Raw genomic sequence first — 13,233 nt, forward strand, 5'->3', positions numbered from 1 at the left:
GTTATGATCACTGAATGCACTCCAGTCAATCCCCACCGAACTAATCCAGTTTTTTGATAGCCTGGACACTAAAATATAATCTATGAACGATGAACACCCTCTCCCTTTAAAGGTTGGGGTGAGGGTTCCTTCTTTCTCCAAGATAACCAAATCAATAGTATGTTCCAGGGCGTGGGTTTTTAGAAGTTTGCTGAGAGCTATTCCCTCTGTTGTATGTTCAAAATGAGGGCCCTTCTCGACTGGACAGCGGGACCATTCTGCTTTCAGGTGGAACAGGGTTAAGCATAGATGGCAGTTAAAATATCCCATTACTAGTACAGTTGGTTCCTGAACCCCTTTCCTTTGGGCTGTCTCCTGGTTGAGTCTATGATCTAATTCCTGGAATGTGGGGTTATTTAGAGGTCCTTACATTATATATAATAAACAGGATTAGCCTTAGCCCACTACCAGTGAATCCCAATGCCTGTAGATTGTGTGATGACCAGGATGGGCTAGTCCAAACTTCTTGCACATTTAGATCCACATATACGAACAATCCTCCCATTGCTCTTCCTGATCTTGATTTTTGGGCGGGCACAAAGAAACATTTGTACCCTGCCATATGGAAGGAGTTACTGTCAGCCACCCAGGTATCTTGTAGGCTAATTATCTGGAACCTGCTAATGTACCGCCGCCATTCAATGTTATTGAATTTCCCTGCCAGACCGGCTATATTCCATGATATTATTTTTAACCCCCCGTCTGCTGACTGATCCCTAACAAGCACTTTGGCATTTGAGCTTTTAATAACAGGCCCTTCATCGGCCCTTAAGGGCAGAAGTTGAGCCCCTTGCCACTGTACTGGTGACAGGGCTACATCCACCCTCAGCTCCTCTTCAGGGATGGTACCACCCAGTACAGACCCTATCATACGTTCTGGAAAGCTAACAGGTTTTTCTGACTCCTGGAGACTCGCTGTATTAGGACCTGATGGTATGTGTGCCACTTCTGCGAAAAGCGATTTTAAATGGCCAGCCTTGTGAAACACCCGCAGCACCGATCCCCCCATTTCCTGCGGATTCATTGTACCACCTTCCCTACAGACTGACTTCTCTGGTCAGACAGGAAGCCTTTTTAGTCAGTCAGTTTCTTCTAGGGACAGCAAAGGGCTAAATCTGTTTGTCCAATTAGTTAATCCCCGTTCTCTTGCCACAAAACCACACATAGGTGCTCATTAGGATGGCGGACGGAAGGACGACCGCCGTCCTTGAGTAGGCGGAAAAAGCCTTTTTTCTGTCCGCCTGCCGCGGACACTATGTCCGCCATATTAGGATGGGAAACACTGTCAAATTTCCGTACGCGGCGGAAGAGCACGCACGGCCGCAGTAGTACACACAGACACACCGCCGTACGGAATGACGTGTCCGACCGTCCCCCAAGTCACGATGGCGGAAAACACACATAAAATCACTGCGGAAAAACAACCTGCCTGAACACGGCGGAATCACCACAGCCGAGATACACACCACAAGCAGATCGCAGTCATGGACCCAGCGCTGCACGCATTTCCGATACTCTTCGCGCTCCACCACCAACAAGTCATGGACCATCATCGACAACGACGCAGGTACGCCAACTCACCTATTGCTGCCGGAAGGGGAGTACCTGCCAGGGCTGTGACGTTGGAAGGGGGAGTGGCTTGTCACAGGAAATACATGGCCGATCGCACAAAAATATACACAATTGAAGTACACAACCAGGAATGACAACGACATATCACAAAACATGATTTATTAGCTTCATTCAACATAATAGGGGGATAACATCAGAATATCCAAGAGCATGGGCATTGTGTACAACAGATCATGTACATCATTGGCATCACATGAGAGGGGGTAAGTGCATCAACAGTCCATTGCACAGAACAGCTACATCACAGGCAGCATATGAGAGGGGGTAAGTGCATCAGCAGTCCATTGCACAGAACAGCTACATCATAGGCAGCATATGAGAGGGGATAAGTGCATCGACAGTCCATTGCACAGAACAGCAACATCATTGGCATCACATGAGAGGGGATAAGTGCATCGACAGTCCATTGCACAGAACAGCAACATCATTGGCATCACGTGAGAGGGGATAAGTGCATCGACAGTCCATTGCACAGAACAGCAACATCATTGGCATCACATGAGAGGGGATACGTGCATCAACAGTCCATTGCACAGAACAGCAACATCATTGGCATCACATGAGAGGGGATAAGTGCATCAACAGTCCATTGCACAGAACAGCTACATCACAGGCAGCATATGAGAGGGGGTAAGTGCATCAGCAGTCCATTGCACAGAACAGCAACATCATCGGCATCACATGAGAGGGTATAAGTGCATCAACAGTCCATTGCACAGAACAGCTACATCACAGGCAGCATATGAGAGGGGGTAAGTACATCAGCAGTCCATTGCACAGAATAGCTACATCATTGGCAGCAAATGAGAGGGCAGAATGCAGTATCAGAACAGCAACAGGGCATTGTGGACAACACAGCAGGTACATCAGAGGCAGTAAATGAGAGGGCAGAATGCACTATCAGAACAGCAACATGGCATTGTGCCCAACACAGCAGGTACATCAGAGGCAGCACGTGAGAGGGCAGAATGCAGTATCAGAACAGCAACAGGGCATTGTGGCCAACACAGCAGGTACATCAGAGGCAGCACGTGAGAGGGCAGAATGCAGTATCAGAACAGCAACAGGGCATTGTGCCCAACACAGCAGGTACATCAGAGGCAGTAAATAAGAGGGCAGAATGCAGTATCAGAACAGCAACAGGACATTGTGCCCAACACAGCAGGTACATCAGAGGCAGTAAATAAGAGGGCAGAATGCAGTATCAGAACAGCAACAGGGCATTGTGGACAACACAGCAGGTACATCAGAGGCAGTAAATGAGAGGGCAGAATGCACTATCAGAACAGCAACAGGGCATTGTGCCCAACACAGCAGGTACATCAGAGGCAGCACGTGAGAGGGCAGAATGCAGTATCAGAACAGCAACAGGGCATTGTGCCCAACACAGCAGGTACATCAGAGGCAGTAAATAAGAGGGCAGAATGCAGTATCAGAACAGCAACAGGGCATTGTGGACAACACAGCAGGTACATCAGAGGCAGTAAATGAGAGGGCAGAATGCACTATCAGAACAGCAACAGGGCATTGTGCCCAACACAGCAGGTACATCAGAGGCAGCATGTGAGAGGGCAGAATGCAGTATCAGAACAGCAACAGGGCATTGTGGCCAACACAGCAGGTACATCAGAGGCAGCACGTGAGGGCAGAATGCAGTATCAGAACAGCAACAGGGCATTGTGCCCAACACAGCAGGTACATCAGAGGCAGCACGTGAGAGGGCAGAATGCAGTATCAGAACAGCAACAGGGCATTGTGCCCAACACAGCAGGTACATCAGAGGCAGCACGTGGGAGGGCAGAATGCAGTATCAGAACAGCAACAAGGCATTGTGCCCAACACAGCAGGTACATCAGAGGCAGTAAATGAGAGGGCAGAATGCAGTTTCAGAACAGCAACAGGGCATTGTGGACAACACAGCAGGTACATCAGAGGCAGTAAATGAGAGGGCAGAATGCAGTATCAGAACAGCAACAGGGCATTGTGCCCAACACAGCAGGTACATCAGAGGCAGCACGTGAGAGGGCAGAATGCAGTATCAGAACAGCAACAGGGCATTGTGCCCAACACAGCAGGTACATAAGAGGCAGTAAATGAGAGGGCAGAATGCAGTATCAGAACAGCAACAGGGCATTGTGCCCAACACAGCAGGTACATCACTGGCTACCCAAGTACGTGTGTCAAGCGACCCGTCACAAGGACAATAATAATATCTAGGTGGTTACATTCGTCAATCTACACACAAAGCTAAATGACATGTGAGTGATGGCAACTAAACCTCACACCACAGAATCTGGTGGACTGCTTGAACTACTCGCCTCGGACACACCGCCAGCACCAGCAACAGGAGTGTGAGACACAAGCCACCGATCTACTGACTGACACATGAGCCCTAGACCCAGACACACCGCCAGCACCAGGAACATGAGTGTGAGACACAGCCACCGATCTACTGACTGACACATGAGCCATAGACCCAGACACACCGCCAGCACCAGCAACAGGAGTGTGAGACACAGCCACTGATCTACTGACTGACACATGAGCCCTAGACCCAGACACACCGTCAGCACCAGCAAAAGGAGTGTGAGACACAGCCACCGATCTACTGACTGACACATGAGCCATAGACCCAGACACACCGCCAGCACCAAAAACAGGAGTGTGAGACACAGCCACAGATCTACTGACTGACACATGAGCCATAGACCCAGACACACTGCCCGGACATGTCCCTGTACACTGACCAACAAATACCATGCCTGCATCTGACACATGTGAGTGAACTGCAGCTGAGCCACTAGGACCACTGAAATGATGAGGCACAGGGCTGTATGGGCCAGGAGGCAGGGTGGCTCTGGGAGCTGGGGACAGCTGTACTGGAGCGACATTGGGGTAGTCAGGTCTCAGTGGTGTGTGTCTCCGTTTCTTTGTGAAACGTAGGGGCACCCCGGACATGCCTGGACTGGTAAGTGGAGTGGCATCACCAGACATCAAAGGTGTATCATGTGCTCGTGGTGGTCTGATCTCTGGGGACGTGCTGGACCCTGCCTGCCGTTTGCTGTGGTCCTGCCCTCTGCATCATGTGTAATGGGGGATGCAACAACAGTGTACTCCTTCCTCTGCTTCTGCGGGGCGTGGATGGGAGTAGAGGTATGGGGGACTCCACCGCTGACACATGTGTTGTACGTTACTTAAACATCAGCCTCAGTGCAGCCAGGGGTGATATATGCCTGTCCTTGACGGTGCTCGTGTCCATGGGAGAACCCTTGGCCATGGGATGTGCCTTGGACGTCGGATGTGTCCTGTCCCTGGAATGGCCCTGATCCCTTGCCGGTGCCCTGTCCCTGGGTGCAGACTTGTCCATTGTAGTGTCCCTCTCCTTTGAAGCTACCTGGCTCTTGGGAGGTGCCCTTTCCTTGGTAGTGTCCTTGTCCTTGGGAGTGTCCCTGCTCTTGGGAGGTGCCCTTTCCTTGGTAGTGTCCTTGTCCTTGGGAGTGTCCCTGCTCTTGGGAGGTGCCCTTTCCTTGGTAGTGTCCTTGTCCTTGGGAGTGTCCCTGCTCTTGGGAGGTGCCCTTTCCTTGGTAGTGTCCCTGCTCCTGGGAGGTGGCCTTGGCTTGGGAGTCACTTTGGTGGGGGATGGCTGTGCAGCATGTGAATCCATTTCCACAAACACCCCTAGATGATCCTGTGTGTCAACTCCAGTGTTGGTCACGTCGTCTTTGGATAAAGATATCACAGGCCATGGGGATGGTGTCTGTGCCCTGCCTTGCTGCCTGTGGCTGCTCCTAGTGTAATAACCTGAATAAGAGGCCTGGTCTGATGACTCACTCTCCCCTGTAACATCAAGTGGTGTGGATGGTTGTACAGAAGTAGCACCCTGTCTATGCAACTGTACAATGGCTGAGGACACAGTGTTTGCCAATGACTAAACTGTTCTGTGGAGACCAGCAACATCGCCATGCATCCCCTCCATGAATGCCACCACCTGCCCCAACTTCCTATCGTGGTCTTGGAATGCATTGATCATGTTGGTCTGCCCTACACACAGCTGTCGCAGCAGATCAACAGCCTCTGCACAAAGTGCACTTTGTGTCACAGGGGCAGGGGCAGCGGTTCCTGCACCGAAGGCAACTCTGCTCCCCCTCCTCTGGCGAGCACGAGCAGTACATGTTGCAGTGGGTGGCAGTGTGGGCCCTGTGTGCTGTGTCCCGACTGAAGGTGTCGATTGCCCACTCCCTGTCTGTGCCACCAGTGCGGACTCACCAACACTTTCTGAGGATGAGGGCGATGTTGTCTCCACATGTGAGTCCTCAGGGACGGTTCGGTCCCCCTCTCCGTGGCTGCCATCTTCAGTGTCAGTCTGTGTGTGTGTCATCTCGGATCCGGATGCATTGCCACCACTCATCTCTGTCGTCTGTGTCTCAGTGCCCTCAGCCAAAGCTAAAAGACAGAGGGAAGCGATGTTAACCTAAGTGACACACTCACGTACTGAAGGTTTCAAAGTCACACCGTTCCTTACAGTCGATTGACATGTAGCACACATCCTGTACACGAACCACCCCAACCACACATCCAAACATCATAGATCCGTGGGTGTCTGTGAAACCTGTACATCATACAAACAGGGCAAGTGCATGCAGACCACCACACATGTCATGCCATGGGACACCAGACCTCAACGCCATGTCCTGGAACCCTCAAATACTAATCAACTGGCATGTCCACCTGGCGGACATGGGTGCTACCACTCACTCCGCTAATGACACCAACATGCAATATATGCTACAGATATGCACCACGGATGTCACTACTGTGTCTGAGCACGGATACATGCATTCACTCACAAGTTACAGACACATACAGTCTGCTTACAGCTAGTTTGCTGTTGATCCCCTCTCAGCCAGGCAGACAGGTCAGGATGCGTCACAGCAATGATACGGTGCATTAGAGGGGTCACGGTGCGTCGTTCAAGGCGGCCTGTTCTCGGAATTATCCCCAGTGTCATCTCCGCAATGTTCTTGCTGAGCCTGGATATGTCGTCCCAGCGCTTGTGGCAGTGTGTGTGTCGTCTATTGCACACCCCCACTGCCCGTACATCACGTGCTATGGTCTTCCACGCGGCCTTGCGAAGGTGCAGCTTCACCTACCAGGATGGGAGACAAGAGGGGAACGTCAGTGGACTGTTTGACAATCATATACATTTCAGAAACACGTATCTTCATGCAGCCATGCGCAGTACAACACATGTGAAGGTCCCACAGGACACCGCCAAGCTTGCAGAAGCAAGGAGTCAGTGACCACCTCATGCCCACCAACATGTTACCCACTTCACTTACCACCTGTCCGGGGGCACTGTAGAGCCGTTCATAGTGGCTGAGCACACCGTCCACAAGGACATCCAGCTCCGCTGCGGTGAAGGGACGAGACCGGGTCTCTCGCACTCTCTGCATGGCAAGGTTCACGACTGTGGCAGTACAGCAGCAGTTGTTGGATAGCTCAGGAGCAGCAGGTCGAGGTGACGGTCGCAGGCAGCAGTAGTTGGATAGCTCAGGAGCAGCAGGTCGATGTGACGGTCGCAGGCAGCAGTGGCTGGAAGCAGTGAATGTGTGCAGGAAATCTTCACACATATATAGGGCCCTGAGCTCATACCAGTGGCATACGTCTGCAGCAATTGGTTTTCCATGGATGCTTCATTCAAAAAGAGCCAATGACTCACATTGTTGTGGCGGATCACGTCTTCCGCAATATTTGAATGCGCCTACGTGCAACGCGTAACCTGTTCCCATTGGCTACATGTGCACGGACCGTCACGTTCACACAACGGCAACCGCATGTGCGCGCTACCGCGACGGTGCATCATTTGAAAATATTCACTCACTGGCGCCGCTATGGCGGTGCATGCCTTCCGCGGTGGCGGTGCAGGCAAACACATACATTTGATGATGCAATCTGAAATGGCAGTTGAAACAACCACTTACAGTGTTATTGCCTCACCCACCGGCAGTCCAGGCCGGTCACCCACCGGCAGTCCAGGCCGGTCACCCACCGGCAGTCCAGGCCGGTCACCCACCGCCAGTCCAGGCCGGTCACCCACCGCCAGTCCAGGCCGGTCACCCACCGGCAGTCCAGGCCGGTCACCCACCACCAGTCCAGGCACCGCCCAGTCCTGGTGGTGTGTGACCAGCCTGGACTGGCGGTGGGTGACCGGCCTGGACTGGCGGTGGGTGACCGGCCTGGAATGGCGGTGGGTGACCGGCCTGGACTGCCCGTGGGTGACAGGCCTGGACTGCCAGTGGGTGACTGCCCAGTCCTGGCGGTGTGTGACCGGCCTGGACTGCCGGTGGGTGACCGGCCTGGACTGGCGGTGGGTGACCGGCCTGGACTGGCGGTGGGTGACCGCCCAGTCCTGGCGGTGTGTGACCGGCCTCGACTGGCGGTGGGTGCCCGGCCTGGACTGGCCAGACGGCGTTGTTCCTGGTAGCACGCTACTAACTTTTAATTTGTTTATCGTGGATTTACCGAGCAGTGCAAGTCTGCTTCCATTTTTGTTCATTCACAATTTTCTGAGCCACAGACTTGGCACGCCACTGACCTTCAAAATGAATTACGATTCGATATCCAACATGACCAAACTCAAAGCTGACACCTTCGCCTTCACGGCGGGGGACGCCGACAAAATCTATGGCATGATTCAGGAAGAGGCAGCCACGGCTGCGAGCTCTCGCAGTGCTGAGAGCAACATCAAGCAACTGCTCTATTTACTTAAAAAGGAATGCAACCAGAAACTACATGCATGTACTTTGGTGCGGTATCATCGCGCCCAGCGGATCCCGAGGGGCCTTCGAGTACCCCTCAAACCGTTGTTATGTAGGAACAATGTGAAGTTTGTTGAGAGATGGTACGCCATCCTCAACAAATGTTCGCTAGATCTAATACTCCTGATAGTGGAGGAGCTTTCTAAAACCATTGAGGGTTTGGCTGAGGAAATTAAAACGATACGCACTGAGCTGGACGATGCCATGGATCCCACTGATCTGGCGAAGATGCTAGAGGATGTCAATGCACAACTTGACAAACATACACGGGAGATACAGGAACGCAAGTTCCGCAAATATAAAAGGGACACTATAGATTACAAGCTCGGCGAGGTGTACACTTGGGCAGAAGTGTACGCCTGCCGACGCCCCAATCGACCATACAACCCGTATTCTGAGAACGAGACTTCGTCATCTGAAGGCGACACCCGAACACAGAAAGCTACGCAACCGACCGCCGAACAACAACAACCATCAACCTCCAACCCTGCGGTTCATTTTTTAGAGCAAGGCCGGAACAAAGTCACCGACCCAGGCGGGGTAAAACCCGCAGAGGCAGAAAAAGAAAAATCCAAAGGCACCAGGAGCAATCGTCGGAAGTGACGATGAATGATAATCTGGTAATCAATATTTCTTCCACCGAAATGGATGAGGAGGAAATACGGGTATTGCAAAAAGGACAATCGTTTGTGCCGACGACTAACACTAACACGTTGGAGTTGGAGGTGAGCACCTTCAAGCTGCTTCGCAATATACGTTTGAGACATTATTTTGACAACGTGATAATAAGTCCTACACATGGGGAAGACATGTTGCGTGGATTACGGCCGCACAGTACCTTCATGGCTCCGGTGAGTCATAAGATAATTGATATGTTCGAAAGTCTTGTCAAGAGAGACATTGCACGACTCCCCTTCCAGTCCCAGATCAAACATGACAATCTAACCAAGAATGAAAAGAACACGTTACGTAAAATAGCGAATAACAGTGCTATAGTGTGTCAAACTGCAGATAAGGGTGGTGCACTCGTGATCATGGACACTACATTTTATATCGAACAGGTTCGGGCTCACATTTCGGATCTGAACACCTATGCTTCTTTAACAACGGATCCCACCAACGAGTTTGCTTCCATTCTCATGGATAAGATCAAACAGGCTTTTGACAATGGAACGATTGATGACCGTGTGAGACGTTATCTCACCCCCATGAATCCTAGACCTCCAACATTGTACATGCTGCCCAAGGTGCACAAGCACCCAACGAGGCCACCTATGAGACCTATTGTCTCAACGAAAGGGAGTATCCATGAAACGACAGGCAAGTTTTTGGACAGGTATCTGCAGACATTTGTATTGAAGACAAGATCACACGTTAGAGACACTACTGACTTTTTGATCAAATTACAACAAGCAGTTGAACCACTTGATAAACAGGAGTTGATATTGTGCACAGTGGACGTGTGTTCACTGTACACATGTATACCACATGATCTTGGAATATCGGCGGTGGAACATGAACTAATCAACTCTGATCTGGATGATGACCTTAAAGTTTTTCTTTTAGAACTATTGGTATTCACACTATATCACAGTTATTTTACAGTATTGGATGAATGGTTTCATCAACTATGCGGGACTGCCATGGGCAATTGCGCAGCTCCGGCGTACGCCAACCTGTTCATGAAATCTTTTGAAGAGACCCATGTTTTGAATCAACCCATGTGGCTCAACAAAGGGAAACTTTACTTGAGATTCATAGATGACATTTTCATGCTTTGGGCAGGCACAGAAAGTGAGCTCCTAGAATTCCTAAACTCTTGGAATCGTGTAAACAACAGAGTACAGTTCACTTGGAATTATGACAGGGAGCACATGCACTTTCTTGATGTCAAAATAGAAAGAAAATCTGGCAGTATGGCCACGACAATTTTTCGCAAACCAACGGACCGGAATTCCATTCTGCATCATCAGAGTTTTCATCAACCTCGGTTGAAACAGAATTTACCACTCTCACAGTTGATGCGCGTCAAACGCATAGTATCCTCGGAAGATGTGTGCCAACAAGAGATGACAAACATGGTCACCAGGTTTCTTGACCGTGGGTACCCTCAACATACATTGGATAAGGCGATGACATCTTGTAACAATATGAACAGAGACGACCTCTTACAGGTTCGTCCCAAAATTGAGAACACTAGGATGGTAGTGGTCTCCAAGTATTCTGTCATGAGCAGGCAGTTCAGGAAAATCATTGTGAACCACTGGTCTTTACTGAGTCTGGAGCCAGATTTCCGGGGAGCATTCACGATGCCACCTTTATTCGCGTACACGAGGGGACGCAATCTCAAGGAGATGTTGTCCAAACCCAATGAACAGAATCAAGCGACAACTTACAAAGGCCTGAGACCATGCTATAATTGCAGCAATTGCAATAATTGCATCCAAGGGAATGTCACTAATCATCCTATGAAGGGTCACCCCATCAAATTACGAGTGAACGCTACATGCAATTCGGCCAATGTGATTTACATGTTGAAATGTCCTTGTGGGAAATGTTATGTGGGGCACACTGAAAGGAAAATCAGAGCACGGTTGCTTGAACACAAAAGCAACATTAGGACTGGTAACATCAAGTCATCTGTTGCGGCTCACTTTGCAGAACAAAAACACACTGTGGCCCAGTTGAAATTCCTTATACTGGAACAAGTGAAAATGACACATAACAACAAAAACACTCTATTAAAGAGAGAGAACTTTTGGATCCGCTTCATGGCGACGATGCAGCCACACGGATTGAATGACCGGATGGAATTTTTGTGCTATGTTTGATTGAACTGTTACTTATGTATTGCATGTTTTTTGATTGTGATTATGCCTGAGCCTCACACGTTATTATCTTTCAATTACTACTGAATTGCAGTTTAAGTATTACGACCATAGGATTTACATCATTCCATCCATTTGTATGTTTTTTATTAACACACCATTTACTTTGTTCGGTGTTTGGTGGAGGTTCGCTTTTGCACCATTCCAAGATGGCGGCGATTATTGTTGTACTTTTCATGGTAGTCCTTTCTTTATTTTCACTTTAATGCCGCGCGTACATCAACCTGCTTGCCATCGCGCACACTGAGGCTGTTAGCTGTGAATACGCAGAGCTTACTTTGATCCATGTAGGTACCTCCACGGAGGACCCTGGTAACTGTTAGGACCCTCGCTGATTTGTTAATGTGTACCGATTATTACTGCTTAAGCGCCGCTCAGGCATAGATTATCTGTTCACGAGGTTGCGCCTTAGCACGTTAATTCACCCCGTTCAGTAGATGTATCTCATATGGTTTACACTTTTCTTTTTTGCACATTTGAGAAACAGCGCATGCATAGTGGATACCTTGAGATAACGTTGACACTATATAGCATGTTTCACTCGTTTTGCATGCACCTGGGCTCGTGCACACTGGAGTATTATTTATTCTTTTGTATGGACACACAGGTCTGCTTTTGACATATTAGATGTTGATGTTGTGGCACATTTATGAGGCAATGGATATGGGCACAATAGTATATTATATGGCATTTATATTGTTTTGCTTTCCTTTATTTTTATAGAGCTATCCCCTGAAGAAGGGCTTTAATTTAGCCCGAAATGCATTGGGAGTTATGACAATTGGATAATATCGTTTATGGACTATGTTGATTTTGGGAATACTGATGATTTCTTGAAAACTTGATACATGGAATAAATTATCGAGGAACCTTTATCAGCCTTTTGGATTGAACTTTGGTTGAACCTAAACATTTTGTATTAGACAGGATTGTCTTTTGCACGCTGTGCACCGGGAATCTCCCCCCAGTGGGGGGAGCTTTGCAATAGTCCATGCGGGAGGGATATCACAATCCATGTTCAGCATGGTTCTGCGGGATGTCCTGAATGCCATGATGCTTTACAAGGATGATTACATCCATTTTCCACGTCAGGCAGAGTTGGCAGCAGTCAAAGGGAACTTCTATGCCCTGGTCCAGTTACCACACGTGGTGGGTTCAATTGATGGGACACATATTGGTCTCATACCACCCCGGGCACGTGAAGCTGTATATAGGAATCGGAAGCCCTACCATTCCCTCAACGTGCAAGTGGTGTGCCTGGCTGACAACATCATCTCGCATGTGAGTGCCAGATTTCCCGGTTCCGCCCATGACTCCCACATCATGCGGAGCAGCATTGTCCCCCAACTGATGGCTAATCTGCGTCCAGAACGTGCATGGCTTGTAGGTGAGTGTGCTGAAAGGACAATTGTGTTGTCAGTGTGTTGTGAGGACAATTGTGTTGTATGTGTGGCATAGTGTTTCCACAATTCATGGTAATGACATTTGTGTCTGTCATCATACCATCTAGGCGACTCGGCGTACCCAAGCAGGCCGTGGCTGCTGAGCCCCATCAGGAATCCTACTACCCCTGGTGAATTGCGTTATAATGATGCCCATGGGAGGACACGTCGAGTGATAGAACCTACTTTTGGACTGCTGAAGTCTAGGTTTCGCTGCCTGGATAAAACCGGAGGGGCCCTGCCATACTCACCAGGCAAAGTATGCAAAATCGTGATTGCCTGCTGCATGCTCCACAACCTGGCCTTGCGCAATAACATAGAACTGATCATGGACCCTGAAGACCAACAGGTTGCTCGGCCTCCCATCCCACCCATGTCGACTGATGAGGATAGTGGTGAGGAAGAAGGTGTGGA

Source organism: Lissotriton helveticus, chromosome 1_1 (assembly GCF_964261635.1).
Source record: "Lissotriton helveticus chromosome 1_1, aLisHel1.1, whole genome shotgun sequence".
Lineage (NCBI taxonomy): Eukaryota > Metazoa > Chordata > Amphibia > Caudata > Salamandridae > Lissotriton > Lissotriton helveticus.